This window comes from Myotis yumanensis, unplaced genomic scaffold, assembly GCF_028538775.1.
Source record: "Myotis yumanensis isolate MYYU_CA2020_CCGP unplaced genomic scaffold, mMyoYum1.0.hap1 SCAF_1, whole genome shotgun sequence".
Taxonomy (NCBI): Eukaryota; Metazoa; Chordata; class Mammalia; order Chiroptera; family Vespertilionidae; genus Myotis; species Myotis yumanensis.
In genome coordinates this window covers 198,957,966-198,978,124 of record NW_027223752.1, presented here as the reverse complement: position 1 = coordinate 198,978,124, position 20,159 = coordinate 198,957,966, and positions in this window count along the sequence as shown.

The window sequence follows — 20,159 nt, the reverse complement described above, 5'->3', positions numbered from 1 at the left end:
CAGGGTGAGGGTCCCCACTGGGGTGCCTGGCCAGTCTGGGTGAGGGGCTGAGGGCTGTTTTCCGGAAGCGAGTGACTGAAGCTTCCAACCGCTCCTTGTTTTCTTTTTTCTTTTTTTTTTTATTCTGGGCCAGCTTTAGCTCTGAGGCCTCGCTGCTGAAAACATCGATACAATGTTGCTAAAGCCCGGCTGACTGAAAGCCGGTTTCTGGGCTTTTGTTTAGCTTCTTATTTGCAAAATAGTACATAGTTGCTTAGAGTTGCAACTGAGAGGCCAGAAAGTGAGGCGGGGAACGTTGGAGTCCGTAGTCACTGAAGCAAGCGAGCCTCATGTTTGCTTCCAGCTGCCTGGCTGCCGTCCGCCATCTTGGCTGACAGTTAATTTGCATATACTCACTGATTAGCCAATGAAAAGGGTAGCGGTCGTACGCTAATTACCATGTTTCTCTTTTATTAGTGTAGACAATGGCAAAAGTGGGGGGTCTGTTTGGAAAAGAAAAGTGCCTTGATTCTTACAAAAATTCATTATTCTGAATTTAATTCAAAATGATCAAATATTGCCTCTGGTCATATAATACTAACATCCTCAGTATTTATGGACTGTTAAGGTTACTGTCACTGCTGTAAAACTATTGAAAGTAATATCAAAATTCTTATCAGTATAATAACACATAAATTGAAACTATCTCTCTCAGGTTTACTAGACACTGTTCTCTTCATTCTTGTCTAATTTTTCCTAGTTTCCTTTTTCTGATCTTATTTCCCCAAGACCTCAACTTTCTTTTTTCTCTGTTGACTTGTTCCCTCAAAAGATTCACTATTTCGTTTAGCTTCTGTTATCTTCTCTCTACTGAGGAATTTGAAGCTAATATTTATTCCAAAATTGATAATTGTTACCAGTTTAGGAAAAAAATTGACAAAAATTGGGGGGGTTATTTTAGAATACTAAATATTGCATGTAAAAGATAAATAACCATCTAATGTAAACGTGGGTCTTGAGTTAATAATTTGATTTAATAATAGCATACAAATAGATGCCAGATTGAATCAGGTTTATCTTTGTAGAATTACTACTAATTCTATACAATAGAGTGAAGACACCTGCATAGTTATTAACATGTCAATACAGTAATAATAATTAATATCGTAAAAAAATATATTTCAAATAATTTTAGGAAAGAAATGAAATTTTGTTATTATTGAAATCAGTACGGCTGTCTTAAGATGCAGTACAATATCATAAAATGCTAAGGATGGATCTAATAATAAAAACTTAAATTTTAAATTTTCTCTCCAAGTTTGTAATATAAAGCTATTTTAGAAGAGAAAAAAAAGTAAATTGAGGTTGAAAATAACCTGAGGCAATAGTTATCACAGCATAATCAATTTTTTTTACTTTGTTGAAATATTTGCCGATCTCTATTTGTAAGTGAAAATAATGTATTAGTCACAATGTACTTACCCCATGCATCAAAAGTAAAGTTCTTGTTCATTCTTATGCTGAGGGAATCATGAATTTAAAGCTATTAATCTCTTAGGTAAAAAGGAAGCCATTATTATATTTATTTATAAGAAGCATAAGAATATAATATAAATTTTTATAAACTAGATCAGTGATATTGGAAATGTTACATGCTACAGAATGTTGGCTATATAAAAGGAAAAAAGAAAAGCCTAGAAGGTTCTAAAAATGAATTGTATGTTCAATATTAAAAAGAAAAATAAATTTTGACCTTAGTTAATTCATAAATGCCAAAATTACTTGTAAATATTTAAAGATATTATTTTTGACATTTAAAATATGATAAATTACAGGCTAATATGTAAAAGGGAAAATGATGTTTGTTATTTGGAGACGGGGGGATGGTAAAGTACTGAGAAGTATGGAAAAAGTCTAAGCTCAAGAATTCAATATTTTTTAATAATTATTAAAGAAAGTTTAGAAAATAGAGCTGTATCTATAACTCAAAAATTCAAATAAACATTAAAGAAAAAGCAGAGATCTTAGGTTAGCAATTACTTTTTATGTTCATGCATACCAAATCCTCCACAAATTCAAATTTCATCTGTTGCATAGTCTAGTTCTCTTTATACATTCCAGGTTAAGGTGCTAATGAGCTATAAAATAAATAGTTAGTACCAGAGAGAAATAAAGCTCATGAAATATCCCAAACTGGAATAATCAGCTATCAAAATCACTGAGATGATTTTACATAATAAAGAGGCAGAATAACCTTATGTTAATATTACAAGCTTCAGAAATAGAATGAAAGGGGTTCAAACCTTAGCATTAAAATTATTATCCATTATAGATAGATATAATATTTATATAATAATAATCACTTGGTAACTTTTCTTTCTGCATTTTATAGAAGAAGTAAAGTTCAGAAAGATATACTAATGTAGGTTTCTTCTTAATTAAATGGAGTAATCAAATGTTCCTAGCATAGGTCTAGTATACAGTAAGTATTCAAGGAAACTCTTTTTATTAGACATATACATTATTGCTATATTCATAGTCCAGTATGACTAAGCTCTTTATAATACAGTATCATTTTGCTACTATATGAAATCCCAAAACTTATTTGTCCTTTTCATCATTTCCTTATCTTATTTTTATTGTCTTTCATCTAAAAGTATCTTATTGAGCAAGAGGAATCAATAGTGAAGGGAGGATAAGTCATATTACAAAAATAATTTACCTACCATTGGATATTTGATCTAGTGGATATTACAGTGCTACTAATCATTACAGTTCTTCATAATACTTGATAGACTGATAGACTTAAATTAGATTTCATAGACTCTGTCATTATATTTTGAAATTTACATTATTAAATCAGATCAATGAAGACTATCATCTCACAATAACTCTATATAGAATTTTTTAAAGTCTACTATTTGAGGGATATAATTTGGAAGCACCAAAACCTTTATTTTTCATGTCCCAGCTTGCTCCATTTTTTTTCTTTTCACACATGGTAAAAATGTTTCTATATTCACCTACAATTAGATATCAAGTACTTTAAAATTAAAAGATGAGTGTAATGAATGAAAACATTTTTGGTACTGACAAAAAATATAAGGGAGTATAAACAGAGTGTAAATTTACTAATATTTAGTAAAAATGTTATATATATATTTTTTAAAGCACATGCCAAGGACATTGGTTATCCTCATTTTTTTAAAGAATGAATGTTGTATTCTATCTATTTTTAGATTGGCATCATTAATATCAGGGGCATAACTTTTAATTTTAAATTAAATCATAGAGATAAATCAGTCATAAAATGTAATATATAATTCCCCCAAATTTAAAGAAAAACTTCACTCTACTATGAATTTTCTAGGGAAAAATTTAAAGTCCAAAAGAAATAAAGTCCAAACAACATCCTCTAAATCTTATTTATTATTATTTTTAAAAAGGTATGGAATCCTCCTTACATCTTACTCTGTTTATCCAGTCTTAGTTGTTAGAGAAACCTGATTCCTCAAATAGGTCTAGTCAGGAAAATAAATCAATTTACTTTAGAGCTACTCTGCAATTTTTAGTGCCACTAGATTTCCAGTCGGTCAATGCCAAACAAAGGAAAACCACTGATGGGGTATTTCTCCCATTTAACAATAGATCATCACATGCTATCTATTTGTGTTGCTTTTCCTTCCTTGTTAGTGCATTGGAAAGCTTGACTTTCATTTGAAATTAAGTGTACTTCTTGCTGACTCTGACAGTTGGACACTTTACTCACTGGATTACTTTCTTAGGGCTACCATAAGGAAGTACTGCAAACTGGGTGGCTTAAAACAACCAAAATGTAACATCCCACAGTCCAGAAGGCCTGAACTCTGAGGCGGGGCCATGGTCCTCTGAGAGCTCCAGAGAGTCACTACATATTCCATGCCTCTCTCCAGCTCTGTAGCCCCCGAAGTTCCTTGGCCTATAGATGTAGCCCTCTAATCTTCTGTCTTCATTTGATATCCTCTCTGTGTGTCTCCCTATCATTTCTCCCTTTGTGTCTGTCTCTGTACCAAATTTTCCCTTTTTATAAGAACACCACTTATACTGAAGTAGGGTCCACCCTGATGACCTCATTTTAACTTGATTATATCTGTAAAGGTCTCATTTCTAAATAAGGTCACATTCTGAGGTACTGAGGTGAGGAGTTTAATATCTCTGTTTTCAAGGGATACAATTCAACTCCTAACCTCACCCATCACAAGTACAGTGAAATAGCACATGTGAAACTTGTAGAGAACAGAACATATACATATACCATGTGGTAGCTTAGTTCCTAAAACAGAAATAGGTAAGAACCTGGAATACACTTTACCTCCCTATGGAGTAGTAAGGATCGGGGCAAAATGCAAAATATGTTTATTTAAATTAAACTTTTTCTATGAAAACCAATAGAGTGGGACAGAAACATCTTCCACTAATATTCCTATTACTATTTGAAATACTATTTACTTCTCTACTTTTCTGATGTTTTTCTAACCCACACAATGAGTTAAATATTTGTATGGGAATAAGTAATTATTTAAAATATAAGAAAATTTGTAGACTTGATTGAAAATAAAATATTATCTCTTTGTATAACCATTGCAATAAACACAGATATATCCTCCCTAGACATATCTCTTTCTTATGTCACCCTGATTCACAGTCTTCAGTGGTTCCCATGCCTAGAAAAAAAAATGAAACCCCGATTTTTCATTAAAATCAAGTCTTCCATAATTTTGACTTTTTAAAAAAATATGGTGCTCTCCTATTCCTTTTTTCTATATGCATCGTCTTTGTATAGGCTTTATAAGCATAGGTCAAACTTTTTGTCTTTATGATACTGCCCACACGTTTCTATGGGATATCCATGTATCCATATACTTCTCCACCATATCTATCTACTGATTTATACTTATCCTGCAAGTTCTATCTCAAATCCTACCTCTTTGATGAAATGCTCTATATGCTTCCTCCAACCCCCAGATAAAATTATTTTCCTCTTTCTTTTACATAAACAAAAATGCATTTTTTGAAAATCCAGTTCAATAGCATATATCATTTCCTACCTGGTCTTGTTTTTGTTCAACTTTGATGTCAATGTTTCAAGGTCAGAAAATATGTGCTATTCAGTTTACATTTTCATAATATGTATTATCTATTAGAAGTCCAGGTATATAAGGCAGGATCAATTACTATTTGTTAAACATATTTTACTATTATACTTAATATGTACTCTCAGTACTTAGAAATAAAATTAATGTTTTTTACAAGATGCAATTCTAACTTCCCCAACATCAGAATATATATCTATACTAATAAAGAGTTTATATGCTAATGGTCGGGACGCCATAACTGGTAATGACCAGACCATTAGCATATTAGCTGGGGAGTTGCTCTGGAGACGGGGTAGAAGTGGGAAGGCGCCCAGAGGAGGCAGGACCATCCTGTGCTAAGGAGGACAGGGGTGAGAGCCCATAGCACCCCCTCATCAGTCCTTCACCACCCGCCGCTCACACTCTGAGTGCCCCACGGCCCACCTGCCAGGGGAAGGAGCACAACTCTGCATGGAGAAGGTTCAGGTGTCAAGGCAGGGCTGCAGGTGGGTGGGCGGCGCCACACGATCTCACGCGCTGGGCTCCTAGTGTGTGTGTGTGTGTGTGTGTGTGTGTGTGTGTGTGTGTGTGTGTGTGATATATATTAGTTTGAAGGATTTGTTATTCTCCCTTCCTCCATTTTCTTCCATTATGAAACAATTTTAGAAATAAAATATTCACAGTTTGTCTTAATCCATTGTGACTGTATATATAAATATGTAATGTAACACCATGAGAGGGATAATCAACATATGTGTAACATATCATATAAGTAACTGATTACTAGTTTACAGAAATATGTGGCACATTTTATAGGGTCAATAACTTTCTGTAATATACAAAACTTCCAAGAGTAGTAAAACTGAAAAGGTTCAGGTTTACCAATTAAATTTCTAAGGGCATTTAAATGACTCAGGCTTGTACATCTTTTGAAACTCTTTACCTGTTTGTTCCTGGTAGATTACTTCCTTCAGTGGCATATGAAACTACACAGAATAAGTGACAAAGAATGTTAAACAATGCAAAAGTTTCAGTCACATTCTTTGCAAAATGTCCTGCAATATTCAAATTTCCTCCAGGAAGGAAAACTACATTTAGCCCTACACAGCCATCCCCATGTTTTGCTCTCTGTCTGGTATGGTCTTTCTCGGCAGGCAGAAAAGACTGCATTGTCTAGTAAGGAGTGTTAATTTCAGAAGTTTCCAGTAGATTTACCACAATAACTAAAAGAAAGAAAGCCATTTGCTTTCTATAGGCATCGTCCAATATCAGAGCTCTGTGAGGTGAAGCATCGGAGGGTGTCAAGTCAGCTAAATGGGCTTTAGCAGTATGCATCTTTTCATACAAATACAGAGGACAATTATTCCCTCAGGTTATAAACTTTCTTTTTATTTTCACCTTCATTGATTCACCATTAGTTGTGCAAAATCAAGCTATGCATCCTCTGTTCCTATTACACTGTTTAAAAAAAGTTATTCTCTAGAGTACTGTTTGTCTTTAAGGATGTACAAAAAATATAACTTAAACCCCTAAGTATTGAACCATACTTAGTGCAATAATGTTATAGTTCCCTGGTAAATTTGATACATTCTATTGTTGCTATTATTTATAATGTAAAATAATACATTTCATGAATAATAGCTACATAGTCGATACCAGTTATTTCATTAACTATTAAATAGGTCATAAGGAAGAAAAGAAAGTGGTGGCTATGTCTACAACTCAGATGACAGAAATATTTCATGTTTTTTCTGACTTACTTTTGGTTGAAGCAACTATTAACTTATCGATAAGTTTGTAAATGTAAGTTGTGTGTATAAATTGAAATACAAAGGATATCCTAAAACTTCTTTTTTATAAAATCTTCATTCTAAGGAGTTTACACGTATTAGTTCATTAATATAAATGTTAGAATATAGGGTCTATCATCCATATCACCATCATCATGAAATGACAGGACTGTTAAACAGTGTCCCCCCAAATCATACACATAATAGGTGGTAGCACTTCAGATGCAAACCCAGTCAGTCTGTCTCCAGTTGTGCTCCTGACCCCTTCTGTCTCTTGAGTCCTTCTGTCTCTTCCTCTCATGCTGCCATTTAGGTACACCGTTTGGTTAACCTTTTCCTTTCATTCTCAGTGATGCCTCCATATGAAAAATCGTAAACTGATCAATTTCACAGACTTGCAAATAAGAATTCTGTAACTTGACTACCTGGATCAAACAATTATTAGAACATGAATTATTAGAGCAGGAAGCATACAATAGTATGTTTTTATTGATTTTCAGAGAAAGAGGTAGAGGGATAGATAGAAACATCAGTGAGAGAGAGATCAGCTGCCTCCTGCACACCCACTACTAGGGGCATTGAGCCCACAATCCAGGCATGTGCCCCAACTGAGGATTCAACTGGTGACCTCCTGGTTCCTGGGTTGATGCTCAACCACTGAGCCATAGCAGTTGGGCCAGAAGCTGTTATATATTTAAATGTATATACTGAAATAAAGACTGAAAATTTATGGACTGAAATAGGAGATAGCTTTACTGCAAAAATAAAATTTATTTATTTACCTGTAACAAAAATAAAATCTTTAGTGGTAGATAGTAATATGCACATCATGAAATATATATTGGAGTACTGGAATCTGATATTGGATCAATCTCTTTTTCTGTCATTTACTTGATTCTACTTTATTCAGAATTACTATAATATATATTCATACTTACTTGTATGGCAAATATTTGTTTGACAATGTTTTTATTGAAATGGATTTCCTTCCATAGATTCCTAATTAATGGTACACTATCAGAAAGAGCAAAGAATGGAAATCATAACCCAAAAGTTAGGATTAATCTCCATTGATTGTTGGTGTTTTTTTCAATTGCTGGTAGAAGAACTTAGGAAATTACTGTGCAGCATGAACCTCTCCTCTTTGTTGCTAGGAAACAGTCATTTGTGATTATTCCAAGGCACTGTCACCTGGAGTAGAAAACACCTCTCTATGCCAAGATGCCGTATTAGACAGATCACATCACTTCAAGTCCAAACATCTGCTGAGACAAGGTTGAGTGTGCTATAAAGTCCTATTGGCTGCATTTTTTAAGAACATGTGTTTCAAAATTTCATGTGCCAATTAGTCTATAAAATATTTATTGAGTCTCTAATATATTCAGAACACTGTAATTGTCACTGTGGGCCAGCCAAAGATAATAGTTTATAACCCTTCTACCTCTCTAAAGAGTTATTTATAATCTAAGGCTAGAAATAGTTTCAAACATAAACCACATGTAACCTTCCTTAAGGCACTTCAGAATCACAAGCTGAGTGAAGTACAGAATGAAAGACACACCCAATGCAGTTGTTCCTTCTGCAATGTTATTTAAATTCTGGTTGGATAAATTTAATAATATGTCCATCTATCTAGATATCTATCTAGATATATATATATATCATCTATCATCTATCTAATCTATCCTTCTAAGTACCTATATGGCAAGAACCTTATTCTTTTGAGGCAGTCTAATGATTAAGAATTCTTTACACCATTTGTCCTGATTGACCCAATCATAGCAAGAAAGGAGAGGTAATATCTCTTCAAACCTCTGAATAGCCCTCCTCCCTAAAAATGTGGCTTTATCTATTCTGTAAGCCCAGTTCCCTAATTATTTCATACTAGTGGCCCAGTGCACAAAATTTGTGCACATTAAAAGGGGATTAATTAGAGGAAATATTTTAATATTGCTATTTGCCCTTTCTCTATAATAGAAATGTCAGAGATGAAAGAAAATTAGTAAAATGTATATGAAAATATTCCCCCTGTCAGAGTCTGAGGCATGCCGTGGGACCCAGAGTCAAGTTCCTGCCCACCCGCATGCACCTCGAAATCGCGCAAGACCCAGACCCGGCTGGCCCCGGCCCCATTGGGCAAGATCCAGACATGGCCTACCCAACCCCATCAAGCCCCACCAGGTGGGGGGGGCGCAGCCTCAGGTCTCCTGGCCCAGTGCCAGGCCGGGGTGCATCTTCAGGTCCCCCAGCCTGATGCCCAGGGGGGGCATAGCCTCAGGGCTCCCACCAAGCCCTGCTGGTTGTGTGTGGGGGTGCAGCCTCAGGTCCCCTGGTGCACGCTAGGTGTGGGGTGCAACCTCAGGTTCCCTGGCACACTCTCAGGTCCCCTGGCCCAGTGCCGTGGTTGGGGGTGCAGCCTCAGGTCCCCAGGCCTGGGGCCAGGGTGCAGCCTCAGGTCCCCTGGCCCGAAACTGGGGTTGGGAGCAGCATTGGCCAGGGTGGAGGGCATGCTTTGAGGTGCCCCATTAAGCCCTGCAAGGAGGGGTGCGGTCTGAGGTCCCCTGTCAAGCCCCACTGTGCGGGGGAGTGCAGCCTGAGGTCCTCCAGCCTGGACCGGGGCAGGGGGCATGGCCTGAGGTCCCCCATTCTGGCACTGGGGTGGGGGGGTGTTCCTGAGGTCCCCCAGACTGGGCCAGGGTGGGGGGCATGTTTTGAGGTCAAGCCTCACCAGGTGGGGGGCACAGCCTGAGGTCCCCCATCCAGCCCCACCGGGTGGGAGGCGCAGCTTCAGGTCCCCTGCCCTGGCCCAGCACCACACAGCCTCAGGTCCCTGCTGATCACTCATTACGGCTCGTTACGGGAACCCTGCCTCCACTGTGGGCATAGCCATCTTGTGATGGCATGGTGGTGTGAGGGTCAGTTTGCATATTACCACTTTATTATCCTAATATATAAAAACCCTGGGTCATAACAACTGGTCACGATCAAGGCTCGACAAACCGGAAGTCAGTCCTGTAGTCAGTGACTGCTGAGTGGGCTGCAAATCAGGGCCAGAGAGAGGCCTGAATAGAGAAGCAGGGACTGATCCATTTGCCTCTGTGGCAACTTTTTATCAGCAGTTGCCTCTCTCGTTCTCTCCCAGTCTCGCCTCCATTTGTCTCCAGGCCTCCACCTGGGCTGCTGATGAGTCCTGCCTTTCTGATCAGACCCCGTTGATAGGCCCAGAGATGCTGACTGGCATAGGAACTGACCAATCAGAACAGAATCTCAGTGCTATGAGGAGCAAATGGCTGCCTAGGAGGTGGAGCTTTTGACGTTGATTGACATAGGAACCGACCAATCAGAACCAAATGTGGGTGCTGTGAAGAACCAATGGCTGTCTAGGAGGTGGAGCTTTTGACACTGACTGGCATAGGAACTGACCAATCAGAACCAAATCTGGGTGAACTATGAGGATCCAATGGCTTCCTAGGAGGAAGAGCTTTTGATGCTGTCTGGCATATAAACTGACAAATCAGAACCAAATTGGCTGGCAGAGGAGGGCAGTTGGGGACAAGATCAGGCAGGCAGTAGAGGGCAGTTAGGGGTGATCAGGTAGGCAGGGAGAGGCAGTTAGGGGCAATCAGGCAGGCAGGCAGGTGAGTGGTTAGGACCCAGTGGTCCCAGATTGTGAGAGGGATGTCCCCCAAAGGGTCCCCAATTGGAGAGGGTGCAGACTGGGCTGAGGGAACGCCCCCATCCATGCACAAATTTTGTGCACCGGGTCACTAGTATAGGATAATATTCTGAGGTGGCTTTATTTTATTTAACTCTCTTCAAGCCTTTAGGCCAAATAAAGCTCAACCAATCCAACATCTATCGTGTTTATTTTCAAACAATTACCTCTCTGGCTTTCTGCTAGAATTCGCTTTGTTCGGTGTGTTTTTTGTTTGTTTGTTTTTTTGTTATTGTTTGTTTTGCTTTTGTTTTTGTTTTCTCCCTGAGATGTATTTTTTTCTGAATGAGGATCATTTATACAAATACACCTGGAGACATACACAGAGGTTATGCTCAATTCTCACAAAAGAGAATGAGAGCCACTAAGATCTTAAAATAATTTGAAGCAAATAAGTCTTCACCATGGAAAAAATAAGGGAATGGAGTAGAGTTGGGCTTGGAAAAAAAGTAGAACTAACAAGGTGTGATCAATTTTTTTTTCTAGTTTAAGCCATGTTGTGGCTTGAGGTGCTCCTTTTTATTTAATATATTTTTATTTATTTCAGAGATGAAGTAAGGAGAGATAGAAACATCAATGATGAGAGCGATTCATTGATCAGCTGCCTCCTGCACACCTCACACTGGGATTAGAACCTGCAACCCAGGCATGTGCCCTGACCTCTAGGAATCAAACTGTGATTTCCTGGTTCATGGGTTGATGCTCCACCACGGAGCCATGCTGGTAGGATTTGAGTTTCTCCTTTAAAGAAGAGGCAGAGGGTATACTGTGCTGCTGGGTAAAATGTGAACTTAACTAAAATAAAATAATTCAGTTATTATAATTTAGACTATTGCACCTAATCTTATATACTAAATTATAGCTTAGTAGGATCAGATGACCACCACAATGCTAACCAGGAACAGTGTCAAAGAATTAGACACTTTGTCTAGGTAGAATAGGAGGTTATTATCCCTATCTACTTTGCAATGAACAAGTACACACTCCTCCTGGTGTCCTGAAAAATCACTGTCCCAATAATCAACTGCTTTCTGATGCAGTTTGTCCTTGCCCTGTACAGACATGGTATGCCAAGAGAGAAAAGAAAACATGAGGTCTAGATCCGTAAATTCATTTTTTTCTATGATGAAATGTTTAACATTTATTGAAGTGATTTTCAAAAACCCACAGAGTCAACACATTTTGAGTGATTTCTTTTTCATCTTATTGAATTCTATAGCTTTCTACTTTAATATTTAAAAACTATTGTTTAAGATTGGAAAATATATTTTCTAAAACACATTACTTCATCACTGATTGCTAACTGATTCCTGTTTCCAACTTTTAACAGTTTACTTTTTCTTAAGTTGTGTGATGTAGTGTTCCACTTTTAAAAACAATAAAAAAACTTTATCAACATAAAAATGTACTGAGTTTCTTATGGTTTAATTCTGCTTAAGAATGATAAAAAACAAAGAATATAGTATTTTGATCTGAATCTATATCTGAAGGTCTGACACTATTTTTATTTTCTGTGAATATGTTTCCTTCTTGAGAAAAGAGACTGACAGGCCTATTTAATCTTATATATCGGCCACAGTGATAACTTCCTAATAAATATTTCATAGTGTTATACTGATAAAGAAGATAAATGTTATGCAAAACTTGGCACAAACATGATTCAGGAAAGCTTCTTCTGAGAAATAAAACACTTGAGAGCCTGTGCACCTGAGAAGACAACCCAGACAACTCATTTATTGGGTGATGTTACTCTGGGTTTCTGTAATGATATTCTGCTCGCTTGTAGCCTCATAGTGAACTTCTGTGTCCCAGCTGCTGCACAATACTGTCCACAAAGCTGTCTAAGGACATTGCTCCATTTGTATCTGTTAATAAATAAATAGTTTCTCATACTTTGTCTCAGGACATCAAAGCAAAGTCAACTTTTAAATGTTCATCAAGAACTCTTGTTACGGATCTAACACTTCATATTTATATTGCAACAGAAAGAATTTAATTGAGAAAAAAATGTCTGGCTGTATAAATGTGATTATCGGCAAAACTAAAATATAGTCTTCGAAATAAATTAGACATCCGAAATAGCATTCCTTCTACCTGGAGATCTAACTACTACTTGAGGATGATTCTTCATCATTTGGAGATAGCAACAGTTAATGATCTGAATGTGTGTTTTAAAAGTTAAAAAGTATTGCAAATCTCTTATGATTCTTATCTTCTAATTTTTTTTTTCTTAGAACATTTTACAGGTCCTTTTTCTGGAGAAAATTCCAGCTAAGATAAGTTTATTAGCTCATTCTTCTGGTACAACTTCCTCCTATATATGAACACATGACAATAAACTTAACTTTTCCCTTAGAGATATTGAGGTAGGAACAATCTAAATATTTAACGTCATCAGTTTTTCTCAAGAAATTGTATTAAAAAGTCTTAAAAATATTGAACACAGAATATGGCAGAAGAAAATGTATTGCATAAAGAAAAAAAGTTAAATATGAAAAAAATATCCATTGCCAGAATCAGAATAAAAAACAATAGAGTGTTGAAATTTAGCAGGTTTATTAGTTAAAACACACACTCTATGGCCCACAGAGCCAAAAACATGTACAATGTAGCCCTTTGTAGGAAAAGTTTGTTAATCTCCACCTTAAATAAATCACAGAATTTTTTCAATATAATATTATAGGTAAACTATGAATAAATGTAATGACTACCTTGGAGGTGTAAGCCCACTTTAGGACCAGATAATGGAAAAATAGTTTTGTTTTTTTCTGGGTCAGAGAGGACTAAACTAAATTAAATTGAACAGAAGAAGAAAACAGAGCTCTCATAAACAAACAAACAAACAAAAAACAGAATTTCCAGAGAAAAACCACATATGAAAAACATGTGAGAGCCTTCCTCTTAAAATTACAGGTAAGCAGTTAATAAATATTTTGGAACCCCCACAAAGACTGAAACAGCTTATCTCATTAAGGTATAGTTAGGTTTGATGATAAGGGTGAGGAGAGTGAGTAGGGCAGCATAGTTTAATCCAAGCATTATCAGAGGAGTTTCAATATGACAATGGAGTTGGGGTACTGCAGATTATTATCTATGAAGTAAAGGAATGTGCCATGTAATATTGTGAGACTATAACACAGAAGGAATGTTCAAAGAAAGTGAGACTAAATGATGGTGGCCAAGAAAGGAATATACAGATGAAGTTGAAAGAAGTGCAAGTATTAAACCCATCAAAGGTCATGTTTTAAGTGGGGGTACACAACCCTGGGTGAGCTAGGATTGCCATACACACCTTGAGCAGCAAGAGTGACCCTGCCAAGCTCTTTCCTGGGAATTGCATTCAGCATCTCAGCATCAAGCCACCATAGCTTTTTGATCTGTGTCTGTGAGCATCTGTGTTTTATCTCGATTTCTTGTGTTCATCTGTTAACAAGATGTGTCCCAAGTTAATTGCTTCTTTGCTATGGCATTTTAATTTAGGAAAGGTTTCATAGAAACTCTGGAATTTTGCTTGGGGGGACCTGTATTTCAACTTTATAAAGCATATATTGGAGTGTGTGAAACACACAAATTATTATCTATTTTAGTGAGAAGCTGAAGAAAGACAGAAGACAAGATCTTCATAGGAGAGGACCTGGTCACAGAGTTGAGAGAGTAAGATACTAGACCAATTATCCATATAAATATTAAAATCAATAAACTCAGTGCTAAGGAGTTTTAGAGTAGGTGCCAGTGATTCAGATGCTAAAACTTCACTAAATGAGGGAGAGTGCTTCCAGGTTTGGAAGATGTCTACAACAAGGATAGGGGGTCAGTGGTAGAGTTTGATGAGATGATCAGAATCAGTGCTTCATAGTAGAAGAACGGAGATTCATCTAAAAGCAGCAATGGAAAGAAAGGGTGTCACTCCAACTCCAGCCCCCGTGCTTCTAAAGGATGGCAGGGGACAAACAAAACAACCATCTCTTGAAAGCTGCGAGAGAAGAAGAAAGTTAAAGGAAGAAGAAAGTTAACCAGACTTCAGTTAAAGGAAGAAGTAAAAGGGAACCTCAAAGAGGTTGAGAAAGGAGAGGTATTTGCAGAAGACTATGTATTCCAGAGGGAAATTTTGAAGAGTTTCAGAAAACGGGAAGAAGTCTGTTAGCATTGCTATTATTGACATAGTGTGTGTCACTATGAAAGTATTTCTGTTGTTGCTATCTTCTTTGTAGTTTTCCCTTAATGTTCTTTGGATATACACAGGTTGCATTTCTCTTACAGTTTACGCAAAGGACCTTTGCTAATTGGAATTTTAGCATTCCTGGTTAAGACTAACTTTTTCATCTCATTAAGGTATCATTAACATGAATACATTTATTAATTCAGCAAATACTTAAGTGCCTCCTCTGTGTCATAATTTATGACATTACTGGTGAACAAGACAGTGTCTACACGCATGGAGTTTATGTTCAAGTAAGGAAGATCATTAGTAATCTGTAAGTTTTTGAAAATAGAAATTTGAATTACACACATAATAATGTAGATGCATAAAAACTTAATAATAAGTCAAATGACTGGCATCTTTATTTAATTTTTTTAAATTTTGATGGTCAATATTGCCTACTTTACAAAAAAATATCCAATATGATGACCTTTCTGAATTTGGATCTTAATCGAATTATTATTATTCCATTCAACCTGAATTTACTCTATTAAATTCTCTCCTTGTCCTCTGATCCTTTATTTGGTTCCAAAATTGTCACTGGTCACTGTTGAATAAATAAATGGTTATTTTGCTTGTCTTAGCATTGTGGAGCCTACATTGAAAACAGCATTTAGCTCGATCAATGTTAGAATGAGTCTAACTAAACCAATTTTGTCCATTGCAATTATAGGTCCCAGACTACACAGGATAATTCTAAGGCACTTCCCATATCTGGAAGAGTAAACAGTATTCACTTTCTCTTTGCTGTTTGGGTAGTGATAAGCAACCTAGAGGTGAGATAAGCAACAAAGCTACAACAACCCTTGTCTGAAATGGCCATGGGGTGATGAGTGCAGAAGAATTGTCTTTAGTTGCAAAAGTGTCCAGTACATTTACAATATTATAATAAAACAAGAGGCCTGATGCATGAAATTGGTGCAAGAGTAGGCCTTGATAGCTTCAGGGGCTGCTTGGATCCCTCCCTCACATCTGTGGGTGGCTGCCTCGATCCCATGGCTGCAGCCCCAGCATTGTCCTGGAAGGATGTCTGGAAGGACGTCTGATCTAATTAGAACATTATACTTTTATTATTATACTAGAGGCCTGGTGCATGAAATTCATTCCCGGGGGAGGGGGGCCCTCAGCCCGGCCTGTACCCTCTCCATTCCAGGACCCCTCAGGGGATGTCCTGTGGGATCGGGCCTAAACCAGCCATCAGACATCCCTCTGGCAATCTGGGACTGCTGGCTCCTAATCGCTCACCTGCCTGCCTGCCTGATCACCCCTAACCACTCTGCCTTCCTGCCTGGTCGCCCTTAACTGTCCTCCCCTGCCGGCCTGGTCGCCCCTAACTGCCCTCCCCTGTGGGCCTGGTTGCCTCTAACTGCCCTCCCTTGCCATCCTGGTAGCCCCTAACTGCCTCTGCCTTGGCCCCTGCCACCATGGCTTTTTCCAGAAGGACATCCTGAAGGATGTCTAAAAGGACATCTGGGAGGATTTCCAGTCTAATTAGCATATTACCCTTTTATTAGTATAGATATTAACACTACACTCTTATATAGCAACACAATGCTGTTTATAATATAACTAGAGGCCCAGTGCACAAAATTCGTACACAGGTAGGGTCCCTAGTGGCTGCCGGCTGTTGGCTGCTAGCCAAGGTCTCCCTTCTCCAGCTACCGGCTTCCAGTCGGGCCCTCCCTTAATTCAGTGCCACCCCCTGGTGGTCAGTCATAGTGAGCAATCGAACCTCAAAGGGACACTTTGCATATTAGCCTTTTATATATATAGACTAGAGGCCTGGTTCACAAAACTTTGTGCACTGGGGGGGCGGGGGGGGGGAGGTCCCTCAGCCCGGCCTCTGCCCTCTCACAGTCTGGAACCCCTCAGGGGATGACCATATGCTGGCTGAGGCCTGCTCCCCAGGGGATTGGGCCTAAGCTGGCAATCAGACATCCCTCTGGCAGCCTGACAGCCATCAGGGGATGTCCACTTGCCAGCGGAGAGCAGACCTAAGCTGCAGTCGGACATCCTTAGTGTTGCTGAGGAGGCAGGAGAGGCTCCTACCACCACCGCTGTACTGGCAGCCATCAACCTGACTTGTGGTTGAGCAGAGCTCCCCCATGTGGGAGTGCACTGACCACCAGAGGGCAGCTCCTGAATTGAGCGTCTACCCCCTGGTGGTCAGTGTGTGTCATAGTGACCAGTCATTCCCAGTCGTTCTGCTGTTAGGGTCAGTTTGCATATTACCCTTTTACTATATAGGATAGAGGTCTGGTGTACGGGTGGGGGCCGGCTGGTTTGCCCTGAAGTGTGTCCCAGATCAGGGTGGGGGTCCTGCTTGGGTGCCTGGCCAGCCTGGGTGAGGAGTTGATGGCTGTTTTCAGGCTGCCTGCACCCCTTCAGGGTTGGGGTCCCCACTGGGGTGCCTGGTCAGCCTGGATGAGGGGCTGAGGGCTGTTTTCAGGCAGGCCAAGCCTGCAACTGAAGCTCCCAGTCTCTCCTTTTTTTTCTTTTTTTCCCTTTTTTTCTGGGATTTATTTACCTTCTGTAATTGAAACTTTGTTGCAGCTCCAGCTCCAAGGCCAGCTGGCTGAAAGTATGTATCTGGGATTTGCTTACCTTCTATAATTGCAACATTGTTGCATCCGGAGCTCAGAGCTGGGCCACGGCAGGCAGGGAACCTTGGCTTCCTCCGTCGCTGGGGCAACCAAGGCTCATGTTCGCTTCAGCTGCGTGGCTGCCGGCCGCCATCTTGGTTGGCAGTTAATTTGCATATCACCCTGATTAGCCAATGGGAAGCATAGCGGAGGTATGGTTAATTACCATGTTTGTCTATTATTAGCTAGGATTAGCACATATGTAAATCCATGATGTATATGTCACTTTTTAAAAAAAATCTCATTGAAGAACTCACATTCTAAAGAAGAATTTCTGAAAATCTTTGAGGACACATCAAGTGAAAGAAAAAACTCTGAATATGCAAAATCAATAATGTTAAATACAGTGAAGGATGCTAGCTTGGGAGCTGAAGTGGGAGCTTATGAAGTCTACATAATATATGTCACAACAAAAGCTTATTAAGCTATTTGGGGGCAGAACTGGATGTTTCTCTTGACTTCATGATTTCTGTGAAGGAGGTGATCTTTTTTAGTATAATTTCAAATGGACACTGATTGCCAAATCCCACATCCATTCCAAAGTCAGATGGAAAAGCCATTCAGCAGCCATAGAAAATGTCAGAGAGGGACCAAGAAGTGACAAAAAATAAGCAGCAAAAAATAAGCCAGTGTGATGTAAGGCTGTGGTCATTCTGAAGATGCTGCTCTGGGAAAAACAAACAAAACTTTTCTTTAGAAATACCACTGATGAAGAGAGAAGCTACAATGTGAACTTTAATCAGTTGTGAACTGACTGAATATTTACCAAGCTTGAACTAAAAGCCCAGAGACAAAGAGCATGCTGTCTAGTACAGCAATTGTGGGTGAGCCAGGCAGGGGCTAAAGAAAAGGAAAAATAGCTAGAATCATGATAATAAAGGATTCAATTTAAAGAGTGTTTTTGTATTCAGTTATTTATGCTATAGTCACCATCATAATAAAAGATTGAGTTATAAATAGATGTATTTTCATAAGACAAACATTCACTAATAATACAAATTCTTTCAGTTTTATAATGTTTCACAAACACTCTTTTTAAACATTTTAACATCTATGAGAAGCTGACAAGCCCTAGCTGGGTAGCTCAGTTGGTTAGAGTGTCATCCTCATATGCCAAAGTTACGAGTTTGATCCCCAGTCCGGGCACATAGATGAATCTCTTTCTCTCTCTCTCTCTCTCTCTCTCTCTCTCTCTCTCTCTCTCTCCCCTCTTCCTTTATCTCTCTGTTTAAAATCAATAAATAATAAAACATATAGACAATTGTTTTGTTTTTTAAAAAGAAACTGACATTTTGTCATTCTCAAATGAATACCTATTTTTGTTTTGTTTTCTATTTTGCTAAAGAAGCCATAAACCCTCTGCATTTTGTTTTCAGTTCCTTTTATTGGTATTTAAAACATACAGAAAAATAAGTCATCATGTAGCTTCCTGGATATTTCCTCATTTGTACATTTATGTACTATGCCAAAGACTATTCCAGAGGATGTGGCTAAGAAAAAGAAATCCATATATTGTTTATATAAAATAAATGTTATACATAGTGTATAAAAGTCACCCTCATAAATGTTTGTATGATTAGGAATTGTTTAAAATGCCAGTTGTACATTACTATGAATATTTTCTTGGACTAAAAATATTTCCTCTGATAGTTAAATATTTTTCAATCATAAAATGTACCACTTATTTCTATACTAGAGGCTCGGTGCACAAAAATAGTACATGGGCGGGGGGGGGGGGGGGGGCCTCAGTCCGGCCTGCTTCCTCTTGCAGTTCAGGAGCCCTTGGGGGATGTCAGACTGACAGCCAGGCATCCTTGAGCATTGCCTCAGAGGTGGGAGAGGCTCCCGCCACAACCCTGAGCTCGCCAGCCATGAGCTCGGCTTCTGGCTAAGTGGAGCTCCTGCTTTGAGTGTCTGCCCCCTGGTGGTCAGTTTGTGTCATAGTGACCGGTTGTTCTGCCATTTGGTCTATTTGCATATTAGCCTTTTATTATATAGGATTTACTGGAGTAGATTTAAAAATTGATTTCAATTCTTACTCCTCACACCTATGCCATGACTTTATCATGAAAAAATGTATACTTTCCTACTTCTTAATTTTGGGTTTGGTCACTGAAAATCTCACTGACCTACTTGGACCAATGGCATATTAGTGGATGTGATATGAACAGAAGTCTGAATTAAAACTGTGGTAGAGTTTGGCTTCTTGAACTTCAGGAATACCATGCATATACCACAGAAGCAGAGAGAGGTTTACCAAGGATAAGTATTCCTCATGAAACACAAAAAATATTTTGTTAGACTAAGATTTCAAATAATTACGACAGCCAGCCATCAGCACAGCAAACTAAGCTATACACATTAATTTGGAAAGTAAATTAATAATTTCGCAGGATCATTCAACATCACATAAGAAGCAGTGTATCTCCAACCCTTCCAGCATCACATATTCCAGCTTTCATTTAAAAGATAGTTTCCTGTGATTATAAAGATGTAGAAACAGAATGTTACCTTACTTGTTCTATTTTGAGTGACTGCTTAGATTTTGTATTTGTGTTCAACAAGTTTTAAAGTGAAAAAAAAATTTGATGGGTAAATATTTTGCTTATCAAATTCTGTTTAGTTTTAAAATACAAGTTCTTATTAAATGTAAATATTATCCAGTCAATGTATATATTAATATAGTGATGTTACCAATTAATACACGTTTACCTCATA